Source organism: Patella vulgata, chromosome 2 (genome assembly GCF_932274485.2).
Source record: "Patella vulgata chromosome 2, xgPatVulg1.2, whole genome shotgun sequence".
NCBI classification, from domain to species: domain Eukaryota; kingdom Metazoa; phylum Mollusca; class Gastropoda; family Patellidae; genus Patella; species Patella vulgata.
The window spans coordinates 72,876,998-72,891,024 of record NC_065880.2 but is presented as its reverse complement, the minus strand read 5'-3'; the positions used below and the strand labels follow the sequence as shown (position 1 = coordinate 72,891,024).

At 33.7% G+C, this 14,027-nt stretch overlaps 1 protein-coding gene across 4 annotated transcripts in view; it reads right to left on the bottom strand.

Moving 5' to 3' along the window:
- LOC126810756 (uncharacterized) overlaps positions 1-10,241 on the bottom strand; it is a 59,902-nt gene extending 49,661 nt beyond the window's left edge. For all 4 annotated transcript variants that reach the window (XM_050535994.2, XM_050535996.2, XM_050535997.2 and 1 more), the window contains exon 1: positions 10,111-10,241. The gene's annotated coding sequence lies outside the window, so the exon portion shown is untranslated. The remainder of the gene's footprint in view (positions 1-10,110) is intronic.
- Positions 10,242-14,027: the final 3,786 nt, after the last annotated feature.

Here is a 14,027-nt window from a genome sequence, read left to right as displayed (position 1 = left end):
TTCAAAGAAATGAAATGAAATGGGGTTTAACGTCCTACTTTTGTGCACCGGCTAGAATGAAGATGGACATTTCAAAGCCCAAGTAATTTTGTTTTTAAATTATCTTTTTTCACCAGAGAAATCAGATGCAAAATTTTAATGGGTGTTCCGGAGAAATATAAATTCAAATTACTGTGTCCTAATTTCTGAGTCCAGAAAAAGATAATTACTAACATGCTATACACATATAATTTGTTTTACATGCACATTTACACAAATAATATCCTTGCATATCTCCAGTTTTCAATGGTCTGAATGGAGCAGGAAAGTACCAATAGGACCTTAACACAATTCCATTTCATTTCCTTGCATATCTACATGTACTGCTCTAGGTAATACCTCCTTTGGTCTTGCCAGTGATTAAATGCAGATTTTGAGTGCAGACAGAACATTTCTATTTAAATTGACCTTAAAAATGTGCAGGTGAGATTCAACCGATTTCTTTGTTTTTGTTCATTTTCTCCAAAGTTAATTACCAGTGCTCTATCTACCACAACGATTTTTGCAGATACGCAATTAGAAAATACTTTTAACTTTAATTTAGAAAACTGGCTGACATTTAGATTAAAATAACTGACACCTACATGTTCGTTTCTTGTGAATTACATTTATAACCAAGTCTATATTACATACGGCATACTGACTCGTGCACATGTATGTATATGTCTACATGTAGTCAAAGTTTCACAGTCTTGGATTTTCAGGTAAATTATTCCACAACAAAGTCGGGAAATGTCTATATATTATATTAGGCATAACCGACTCATGAAAGGTACATGTACATCTGTCTATCTACATGTATATGTAATGTAGATGTCTATCTCTGTACATCTGTCTACCTAATGTATGTACTTCTAATGTACAAGTACATGTATGTATGTCTAAATAACACATCCTGTAACAAATACTTATAGACCTTCTCCAACGTCATGCTATGCTGACCTGCACTATTCCATAGATTCTTCCACCCACAAGAAGTTAATTTGATGTAGTCTTGGAAGTATGTTTCCAATATACATGTACATGGATGTCTATCTTTTATTTCCCGTTGTTTTAAATTATTATATACAAATAACTGACTCAATATCAATAAGATATCTATATAAAATATCAATATTCTATATTTAAATGTTATTGTTTAATTAGATCGACTGACTATCGGTATCTATTTAGGTCAGTACATGCATTTATCTAGCTGTATGTAATGTTACCTCTCTTTATAAGATAATTAATAACATACATTTATCATAACTGACTCAATATTAGAAGCATATCTACATAATAAATAATTAGATAGTCGATATTCAAATGTTAATAGATTTACATATTATATGTAATGTTGCACCTAAAATGATTAATATGTTACATCTCTTTTTAACATCATTTCAAATTAAAATATTGTGCAGATCAATCTTATATATACATTGGTTCCTATCAACAGTGGTATACGGGGCAGGACACAGTACTCCCACATGCACTCAAGTGATGAAAAATTCGGAAAAATTGGTCATATACATGTAAAGTCAGGGTGGGTGATTAACGATTAACGTGCGCTTCCACCGAAGGTGATATCGTGATATCTCAGACAAGTCTTATTTTTCATTTTCATTACATCTATCTTAGCGCATGCGCAGGTGACTTTTCCTGTGGGAGGAAACCGGAGTACCCGGAGTAAACCCACGAGGTTGAGAAGGTTCCCCTATCTCCAAACCACATACGCTCACACCAGGGATCGAAACCACAACCGCAAGCCAGAGGTGGCCGGCCAGCTAGATGTCGAAGCCCGGCAGTCTAGACCACTAGGCCATCCCAACTTTTATATACATGTACACTCTACCAGTACATCTATTCCACTGAACAAATTATGAACATTAGGTGTCAAATACAAACAAGAATCTTCAAAATTAAAACTCAAGAAAATTTTGCACCTTGACTGGTCTCTGTCTACCTAAAACCATACGCCTGTCAATACAAACAGCAATGAATCTTTTTATCTTGAATAATACATTCACACCGTTTCTATTGTGAACTACATAACCACCCTATAACACACTTTTAAATATTTAAACATCAACTGTAGAAGCACTATTACCTTGGTATAGTAGTTCTACTAATCTACTACTGTAGTAGACTTCTCACCTCACCTTACATACTATAGTATACTAATATTATCTACCTTACTGACATACTCAACTCAACACCATACAATAGTTATCACTAGAATGTCTTCAGCTTCAACTCTTCACATTCTTTACATACATATACTCCAACTTCTAAACAATATTGTTTAATTTATCACTGACCCATTTATATTAAAAACATCCACTGAATAATACTATATCCATTAACAATATTTTAGCTTGGAAAACAATGTACCAATTTCTTTAAGAAACACCTTCACAAGCTGCATGTAAAGGTATATCACAGACGTGTATAGTGTTATTTGAAAAATAATACTTTATCCATTAACAATTGTTTTTTACGAAATAATTCTTTCAAATAAAATAATTCCAACACAATCACAAGCTGCAGGTACGTGTAGAAATATCACAGCAGTTTTACATATGTTAAATATTTGAAAATTGTACTAGTTTACATTTATTCCATTTAAGAAAATAAACTGTCTACAAGGTAATGGTATGTTGATCTATGAAACAATATTTCAAATAAAATCATTTCAACAATTTCACAAGCTGCAGTAGCGAAATCACAGCGGTTCAACATATGTTAAATATTTGAAAAATATACTATAGTTTACAGTTATTCTGTTTAAGAAAATAAACTGTCTACATATGACATATGTATATAGATCTACAAGTATGTAGGCGTAGATACCTGCTATCTGCAGTTATATCACACAGTGTATCTCGTAGGCTGTCAATATCATCTATACACAATAATATCCACATACAATACTAAAGGCTGACTGGTACAACCTGTGTACTTGTGTGAAGGTGGCACACCATATCACACACACATGTATCTGTTAACCATATTTTAAAAACAACTCCTCTAACAATAGAACTATAAACATTACTTACTAGTTCCTACTTCCTACCCCTATATAAATATATGTAATTAAAGACAAGCAATATTAAATTGCGAGGTTGACACAGCCTAACATTAAGATTATAAAAATCCAAATAATAAACAAGACTCAAGTTTAGTATATAAGTGAGGTGCCTCCATTACAAACTGTCAAGTTGACACCTGAAGAAAGCTAGATCAATATTTAAAGTAAATAATTGTTTTAATATATAACCAGCTAATCCCTCCTGTAATCAACTATGTCTATTAAGTATATGGGGCTCTATTCATTATAGGTGTAAGTCAGCAGGATTAACAACCAGACCCTTTTACTTAGGCTGGTGACCAGATTAGGGAGTGTTAAAAATATATGTTGTCTAAATTCCTAATGGATTTCTCACTTTCCTGTTTATATTTCATAAGTGTGTATATGGATATTTCAAGTATAAACTACATCTATTTCCCAATTAGTGCAGTTCAATGCAAAACCACAAATTCCGATTTAATACTGAGCTTATTAAAGATTCAACAACATCTATTCTAATCCTGCATGGTTACGTTTATTAAAATAATCTTTTCGAGAACCAAAAAATACTTTATCTGAAAATCATCCCTCAAAATATTTTCCTTCAAAACAGATCATGCAAAAAGATGGGATCTAACAAAGTTGGTGTTGACTTCAACCTTTCTCGATTATTATTTGAATTGAATTGAAATTATATTGCCATTTTTTTTATTCATTTCCTCTCAAGCAAAAAAAACTACAATATCTTTAATAACATCTTCACAATGAAGTGTTACATCAATAAGCTATGAAAGAAAGCAAAAAAGTTCATAAAAATCTCTCAGAAAGTAATAACATTCTGATAAAAATCTTGTTAAATTTATCTACACCTATGTACACTGAACATCAATAAAAATATATGAACAAAGAAACTTATTTTCCTACTAAAAGATTTTATTTAATCAATAACTTTATTGATCATAAAGCTCTACAAGGCTTTGTAGATTTTCTCTTCATTTTATGGTCCAGGTAAGAAATCAGTGAAGCGTGTCAGCAATGATGTTATATTTAGCACAATCCTGTTCTGCTTCAGCGAATCTGTTTTGAAGGTAAAGTCATAGCTTTTCATATCTGAATTATTTAAATTTTCAAATATAGTTTGATATTTTAACCACAGTTTTACAGGTTTGAAGAGTGAAACACTTAGACAATAAAATTTAAAAACCCCAAGCCACATAACATGCTTTAAATAGTCCTTACCACCTCCAGCAAGAAAATAAATTTAATTAATTTTGAAATACTGGTACATGACATTCAAAATAACCATAGTCCCTGCTAATTATCAAATTAATTAATGCTGACTCACTTAAAGTAAAGTTGCTCAGAACCAATAAGTACAACTCATGAAATAAAACATAAAACACCTGTATCTCAGCAACTTTGGCTCAGGTTTTGTCTACACATTTACCAACCTTCATATCATCTGTGTCTGGTTCAAACAGCTTGGAGATAATATCAAAATTTTAAAGAAATGAAATGGAATGGAGATTAACATCCTATATTTCTGGACCGATTGGTAATGAAGACTGAGAAATGTAAGAAAGTAATTTATGTAATTGATTGAATAGAGAAAAAGATAGGACTTCCATTTACTACTGATAAATATCAATAATAGGAATCTAAAGCACATGTCAACCCACATTAACAAACAATTGATTTATTACAATAAAACATGCAATCATCTTTTCACAATGGCACCATGTATTAGAGATTAGAAACAGATTCTAAAAGACTTTTATCACGAAACTGTAGTCCAGGGGCATGAACAGAATGGGAGCAGAGGGCAGGTTCTACATGTATTTCAGGAGGAAGGGGGCATTCAATCAAAGAGTGAAATTAAAATTAATGTTCTCTAATTTGAAAAGGGAAAAGATGACTATACATGTGAATTCATTGGTCAGCAATTTATCAACAGGATAATTCAATCTTATAAATCGGTAAACTATCATCATCAGGTATAGTATACATGTACCTCAAACTATTAATACTTTTAGTTTGGTTGAAATAAGTTAATACATGTATACACGGTGAATTATCATTTGAAAGAAAAAGAAGGCTATATGCATTCACTGGTCACATGATATCCATTTTATAAACCAGTAAACAAGTCGCCACCAGTTATGCATGATAATCAAACTATATGCATTACGCTAATCTGGGTTTTGTATACAGTGAATTAAACTTCACTCATGGTGAATAACTTACACAAGGTTTATACCATTTACTTATATACACCTTTCAGGTATATGACTTTGCAAAAGGCACTTTCAATATGATTCAAAGCTACCTGTACACACAGGATCCTATACTTGACATTATATTTAAATGCATGCACAAATTACCATAACAATGAAATACTCCTCACTTTTCAACAACCTATTTGCAAATATTATTCATTATGTAAATTTTATACTAAGCTTCATCATGGTTAAAACATGAGTGTATGAACCATTGGGGTGGGGGCTGGGGCACAGGGGCAACTGCTTTAGAAATTATGGCAAAAGCAGAAAAAACATATTGGGATAGTGATAGAAAAATGATTAACAAATTAATAATGACAAATTACCAGCTACTGTACAGTACTAGTCAACCAAATTCTTGATAAACAGACTTAAATTAAGAATGTGTGATTTACATGTAAGCTGCTTCAGTTATGCTGCTCTAAAGATGCGGAACACTATAAGTGATGCACTGAAAATTACCTACTTTTCGAAACTGAAACTAAAAACACACCTTTACCAAATTGAATTCAATCGTTGATTTGTAAATTTGTTATTTTTGAAATTTTGTGTGATTGTATGTGTAACTGTTTTTATTATTATGTAAAGTGCCATTAAGCAACATTTGTTTGGGATAATCTGCACTATATACATGTACATGTAAGTCATAAGTTACGATTTTAAGTTACATCTTAAAACCACATCTCTCTCACTCTCTCTGTAAGCAGTTTCAATAGAAGTTTAACAGTTCTTTATACTAGAGGGAAAATATAGGATTCCCAGAAAAAAAAACAGCTATAAAAAGCACAGAGCTGATTTCCATAATCATTAGTGATGAGATTTACAGGCCCGGTATAACACATCCCAAGGGTGGCATTCATCTGGGTATATCGTCTGTTGTCAGGATAGGACCTGGAGTCAAAGGTCAGATCTGTGGCATGTGTGTTTACAGATAACAAACCCAGGAGAGTCATAATGTCAATATGGATAATATTAGTGAAGTGATTACATTATTAGAACTACCAGATAACTCATTCAGTAGAAAGTACCCCCATCATATTTTATAGCCTTACTTTATTAATACTATCAGACCAGTACAGGGTCCAGGTAATGGTCAATAAATAGACACAGTTGATTTTATAGACAACTAGCACACATTGAAACAAAAACCCAGTCCCTGATAAACATTTCTATGTACATGCATACATGTACAAATGTATTAACGTCATCCAGGTGTCCTCAAAATGTGATCTGCTCTGAATCCATGTTTGTTAACAGATTTGCTCTGAACATGTTTCTTAACTAAAAGTATCATTGCAATCAGGGTTCTTTGAAAACCCCAAGATTCCGCATGAAGTTGCTATTACCTGGTACTCATTACCACCAGAGCTCTTAAGAAACCAGGGAAAGGGATTACTGCATGTACACTGCAAACATAACACAAATCTGAACTTTTTTTTATTATAGAGCATAAAGCACAATAAAAGAGAGTAACAATCAGATTCTACTATTTTTAGCAGTTAAAAACTCATCTGGTTTTGACTGTTTATTAACATTAACAGTGTTTTTATTTTGTGATAAACGGGGAGCTAAATGCGCCTTAAGCATCAATTTTGATGGATCTGTGTGCAATATAAGAACTCACTATTATTAAAAATATTCTAACATTTTTCTTATTAAATCATAAGTATTTTAAATGAAAACAAAAGAGAGTAAGAACTGGATTTTACTATTTTTAAAATATTTTAATGTTTTCCATCTAAAAGCATTAGTATTTTAAATGACAAATATATGAGTAAGAATTGTATTTTACTATTTTTAAAATATAGGGGTAAGCTGGATTTAACTCGTGCCAAGAAATCAACCGACAAGAAATCTAAAATTGGATCAGTCAAGCTTTTTGTAAACAAAGTTTCAGCCACAGAAGATCAAACCCAAGAGATTTACTTGAACAACCGAAGGGAACATCAAAGAAGAGCTGGCTGACTATGAATTAGAGACGTTTCTCTTAACCAACACATTGCCAACTCAATTCCAAATTTCTCAGAATAAACACTGCAACATAGTGCTTACACTCTCTTTTTACATACATTTACTTTTGTTTACTGCCAGATTTAACTTAATTCAATATTAAAACTTTGTTTATTCCTGTTGAATTTCAATGTGCTCATTACAGAAGCTTTAAGAGCTAAAAGTAAATTTAAATTAAAGGAAATAAATAAATGACTATTTATAGATTACAAGAGTATGAACGGGAGAGGAGACTACAATTTCTGAATACTAATTTGATTTCTAGGTTGTTTTGCAAAGATAATGCACACTACCAGAGTGAAGCTTGACATACGTGTATAACAGTGTCTAGTCAATCGGATGGAACAAGAAATGTATGTGTTAGCATGTTAGTGTGTAAAAGAACCCTTTACAGTTATAAGAGTAGGCTGTAGCACCACTTTAATGGCAAAACTTCCCTCATAACACACTCTTTATCTATGTGTAGGTCCTTCTTCATTAGCCTATAGTCAGTGCAGTGAGGTGAGATGTTAAACCCCATTTCATTCAGGTATAACTCCATTTTATCATACAATATCAAAAATACAAAATCCATTAAAATGAATGAATTATTAATTTCTGATAAAAGAATTGATATTTCGAACTCCTGGGGTGCCTAACCCATCATAAAGGTCAATGAGTTGACCTACATGTATTAAGAATAAAATTGAATCAATAGACCCTTTATGAATAAAACTGAAGATGTCTTTAAACAAGGGATTCCTGTGTTCATGTACCTTTATGAAAATCAATTGATGAATTTGAATGAAGATGATGTGACTTAAAGAAGGTATCACAGTAATACAGGTATGACCGCAATGTCTACATACTTGCTGTAATTATAGTAGTAAGTGATCGCCACAATTACCAGTCACTCATAGAATAAAATTAGAATTGACCAACAGAATTGTTCTAAAATGGGTTAAATCAAACCATCATTTCAGAATGACTCAATATCTTGATTAGAAACTTTCAGACAGACTATTGAGGCAATGCTCTTACATTTTTGTGTTTGGCTTGCATAACAGTACTTAAACGAAGTCATGTTTCGGAGACATTGTGAAAACTGGGACTTTGCCTTTAAAGAGTTCATATTATCATCGTGTGATACAAACAATACATCTTTCTCAACCTGATGGACTATAAATGACAATATGACAATATCATTTTCAAGACATTAATTTTAGCATAATTGTACGACCATATGCTACTGTCAAATATTCCTAATGCACATTTTCTAAAGAAAGCAAAACACATTAGAGAACAATGAGCTGTTTTGAAAGACAAACAAAATAAACCAATCAAATTATATTGATGTTTTTAACAACTTTTAATAAAAATAAGTTTTGTATTAAATTGACTCTCTTTGTTCTTTGAAATTAATCAAAAAAACAATATTGTCATCAGACCAGGTTCCATCCATATTACCTAACTAATCAATAACTACATGATGAAACTGTGTATAACAAAGAAAAAGATATTAATTATTTTATTATTGTTCTCATTAAAAGGAGAGTAAATCACATACTCCCTGTCTCTCATTGATACCTGTTGGTTTCCACGGAAACACAACCAACACCAATCAATAGTAAAAATTACATTTCAAATCACATTGCAGTATTATATAATTTCATATTTTGTCTTTCAGCAATCATATTTGTTTTCCCAAAAAAGCAAAAAAGGGTATAACCTCAGCATCATGTATATAAGGCCTACTGTGCATTGTTTTTTCTAAATAATATATGTTTTAATTTATAACTACTATATAGACATTATTAATACCTATTTTTAGTATAATAAATATAAAATCAACAGAAAAGCAATTAAAAGCTTTCCAGCAGATAATAGTCACCCACTCCCATTTAAAAGAAGAACTATATATATATTTTTTTAAATTCAGGATTACAGGTATTTATTTAAATATGCCTAGTTCAGTCATATATTAATGTTAGGTATCGAATGAAACCACTTTCACTACGCAACTGTAGTCTATAATAGTTATTCTTGTCTAGGCCCGTAAGCGTGCCTATATACAAAAGATATAGGTACTAAACAAATATCAATAAAATGAAAGGGAGCCGCCTCAACAGGTAAAAGACGCCGAAAAGGGACGTGTTGAGACATTTTTGGCCCGCGGCCAATTGTCAGGTGCATTGTTTTAATAGCTGTTAAATTGACAATTGTCGGTATTTGTCAAAAGGTAATTAAATCCGATGCGCAAAGAATATTCAGAATGTAATCTCCAATAACCACAATGAAATTGTTCTCTAAAAAGGATTGAGTTTTCATTTCACTGTTGAAGGAGATTTGTTTATCGCTGGCTGGTTTCCAAGCTTTGACAAACCCCCCTAGAACCGGCTTCATTACCTGCGTCGTATTGTTTGTATGCAAAATAATAAAAAATAGTCCGGCAATATTTACAAATACAGAAAATGAAACAGATATAAAATACAATAAAAATTCAAGAAGACGACAGCGGTTTTGAAAATAAAATATCATATTTTAGTATTCACGACATGTTTTGGTCAAGACCGGGTCGTGTAAATTTAAATGAAAATCAGAAGCACACCTGAGTAAATGACAAGGTAGGTCTACTACGTCACGACTCTTCACAAAATGAGGTTATGTGCACTTCCCGTCTTTGGACAACGTGACACCGATTTTCTCACAAACAAGACGTCGCAAAATTATAGAAAAAGAAGAAAAACTTACTTTCTGATCAGCTTCACAATACAATATTCCCAAAAACAACTGTAAAGTTTCACTTGATAAAGATATTCTAGTTTTAGTTTAGTCCGTAAGCACAACACACCGATTCAAGTAAGTCGCCATTGGATGTCAATCGCAAATGAAAGGCGGAGTAATATCACGTCTACTATTTGAGTGACTCACCTTCGGCGGATAACCATGGAATGTAAATAGGTGAATCGCATCCGCCACAACATAGATCCCAGTTTTAGAGGAAAATTGATCTGTATTAGAAATGCAATTAGATCCAAATAGTATAAAATGGAAATATTTATATCCACGGTTTAGAATGTTCATTAAATTTCATTAAAAACACAAGCTTGAAAATGTTTTTGTCAAGTTTTTCACCTGAGATTTTCGGGTCCCGTTATTTTGACCAGGTCATAGTTCGCAGTGAATGCTCGAAGTCTCGTGGCGTGCTCGTTTTCCCCGCGCGCTCCGTTCCAGTTCAGCGGGTTTTTACTTTATAGCACGGTATGACACATTTATTTACCAAAGAAAATAAAAATAAGTAGAACCTGCTATATTTAAGTATACAGCTACTTTTTCTACCCGACTGAACACATTTAGGCTTTTAGAATAATTAGGTAGCCAACCCTATTTTTTTTTCAATGTTGTAAACACTTTTACTACTGTTTATAGACCAAACCAAAATATTTACTTCAAATCATTTATAATACAGCGTTGTTGGTGGTTCGACCAGAACCCATTAAAAGGAATTTAGTTTTATATAAATTTTAAATTCAATAAATATATTTAAAAAATCATTTAAAATACCCGAAATGCCAACATCTTTTGGTTATATATTTGTCATGAACTTCCAGACACTTTGGTTCTGACTAATAGAGGACGTTAAACCACACATCATTTCATTTCATTTCTGGTTCTAACTGTTTTAATTTGTTGGTTGAACAAATATTTGATTCAAAAAGATACACAAGTCATTTTAGCCATATTTTAACCTCAAATCAACTGGGTCGCACCTTAATAGTCCGAACATTAAAATGTCGTGCAATAGTTTTAAAAAGGGATACGGTCTTTTATTTTTTTTAAGAATCTTTAGCAAAATATTTTTCTTGCATGCTCATACCGGTAACCTTGTAAAGGTGTATTGTATACGAGTATTGAATTATTTTTGTCAGGTGGAGAGAAATCAAATTTGATCTGTGATATGTTTGGACCACGAACTAGGTCCCAAACCCATCTTCTTGTTTTCGCTGGTCTTTCTTCTAAAAAAATGTCTTAGGTCCCTCCAATTCATGTACGATCGACATGGTACTTGCTTATCCATTTGCCCATTGTCTTGATTGACGGATTTTTATATGACGTCACAATTCCAAGATGACGGATATGAGGTAATGCTCGGTTCCTGGTCCATGGTACACTCGTTAAGTTCATTCTTTCTGAACTTTAGGCCTACTTGTAATTAATACCACTTCTAATAAAGGAACAAATGTGGATACAGTCTGAAAAGTTAAGTACACTAATGCCAGTTGTTTTGGGGTTTTTTCATATAAAGATTGACAAAGAGGAGTTCAGGGCGTGCAATATAGTGGTCTTTATAGTAAATGTCGTAAACTACGACCAAGGGTCAATATTTCACGGTAGGTGGAGAATCACCCCTCTGCGTTGACAGACATCAATCATCCATGTCGAGAAAAATGTTTACCCTCATTCAGATTTATCTACAAGACGTGGTGTTGACTAAAACCCAACACTCCAATACACCGCCAGACAGTGGTTGCTGGATTAAAGTAAGTCGAAATAAATAGTGGGAATTATTTAAGTCATTATGACATTGACAAAATCGTTAAATTGATTGGATGACCAACGATGTAGGTAGATGAAGAGATATATAAATAACAAACCTCCCCTGGCGCAGAACGGCAGAAGAATCGTCTGTAGTCCTTCAGAGGGTCCCAAAAGAGAGGTCCCGAATTTTTACCATTGGCAGCACGTTAACGATCACTGATATTTTGAAATCCAAATAAGAGTGGGCCGTATATCTGCAATAGTGTACTCGCGCCCTGTCTTGTCCGCGGGGATCACGGTGGCTAAGTGGGTAAGACGCTTGCTCGCTAGACTGGAGGTCGGGTGTTCGATCCCTGCATTGGCTGAGAAAGTTCATCCAAATTTTCCGGCGTGGTCCCCCTTGTCAGTGATGCAGGACGGAGGGCCTGACGAGGACAGCTGTCTAGACGTTCGGATGGAACGAGAAACCGAGGTCCCGTGTACACATTGACGTGCTCGACCTCGTAAAAGATCCCTTGACAGGTTGGAATTCGATATAAGAGTAGGCCGTAGTGCCGCTGTCTGGGCAAAATTAGCCCAGTTCGGAACAGAACAGTAGAACGTTAAACCCCATTTCATTTCCTGTCTTGTGCGCGGCTACAATTGATACGCTATTCGAGGCTTTCCGCAAGTAAAATTAGGTTCAATTGCAAAATTTTCAACACATATCATCACATTTTGCATGAAAATATGTAATTATGTTACAAATAGTGAAGAGTTGAACACTGAAATCTTAATCTTATCTTACCGAACAGTTTTTTTTTTTTTTTAAAGTGACATGAAATCACGTCAGTCTTCTAATTCTGGTTCGGCGGCCATTGTAAAATGTACAGAAATTTCACGTAGCAGTTGGGTTTTATCAAATCATATAATTATGCGGTAAGGTTTCACCTTTATTTCAATGGGAATTGGTTTATTATATGTTAAACCATGTGCGGTACAGTTTGGGGTCGGTTTAGATGGAAATTAAGTAACCTTTTTGTCATCAAATCATGACAAAACCTGCTCTAAGGAAGTCCTTAAAACGATTCACTACTGTGGCTGGGGCAAGACGGAAGACATCAATAGTGGAACCTTCTCTACGGGCCGTAGCGCGGCTGCCGGGCAAGATTTTGCGCAGCATACACTGCAGTGCCTTTGTCCGCATTCGATAACTCGATTGGCATCATTGGTGCAGGACGGGGGTGGAGTGGGGACTGAATAACACCGTCTAGTCTTTCAGACGGGACGTAAAAATGAGGTCCCGTGTGTACGTTGACAGTTGGAAGTTGAACTAAGAGTAGACAGAGCATGTATATGCACGACTTCGTTAGCCCAATTCGTGCAGAAAAAAAGCGAGACGTTAAACAACAAATAAAAGAACTGTGCATTCTAACAAATATATGTTTTCCGGGGAATTTATAAGAACAATATTATTTGTTTTGATATAAACATGCCATTCGTACCTTTATATTAAATACGGTTATTATATTATATCTACATAATATCTATATGAACTATGCCCGGTATTCATATACATTACAATAATATCAATAAATGTATATATGTAATTAGTATATTTACAGTAAAAGGTATTCAATATATTACTACATTGAAAAGTTGACCGGGTACTTTTTACTTATATAGTTACTATAAACATAGTGTCAGTTCACACCTTGTTGTCACGGACTAAAGTTATTAGACTTTAAAACATGCCGGGGGTTTTCTTAAGACTAAAATTTAACTGCACCCTGTTTTTATTAAAAATACAACAGAGCTATTAAGCATGTATATACACATGGCGTTACCGAGAAATACATTATACTTTTATGTATAATCCCTGATCAAAAGAGAAGAAATTAAATGGGGTTCAGCTTCTTCTGGTCTAATGAAGACGGGCATGCGCCATGTAGTGTGCTATGAGGAAAATTTTGTCCGGACAGCGGCGCTGTGGCTATACTCTTATTTCGATCTCCAGCTGTCAGGAGTACACGGGACCTCGGCTTTTTGTCTCGTGCCAGGTCCTCCACCCTACACCACTGACAAGAGGGAACTACGCCGGAAAATGATCAAAAGAGAGTGACGAGAACCAAAAATAGTTTATCAAGTGT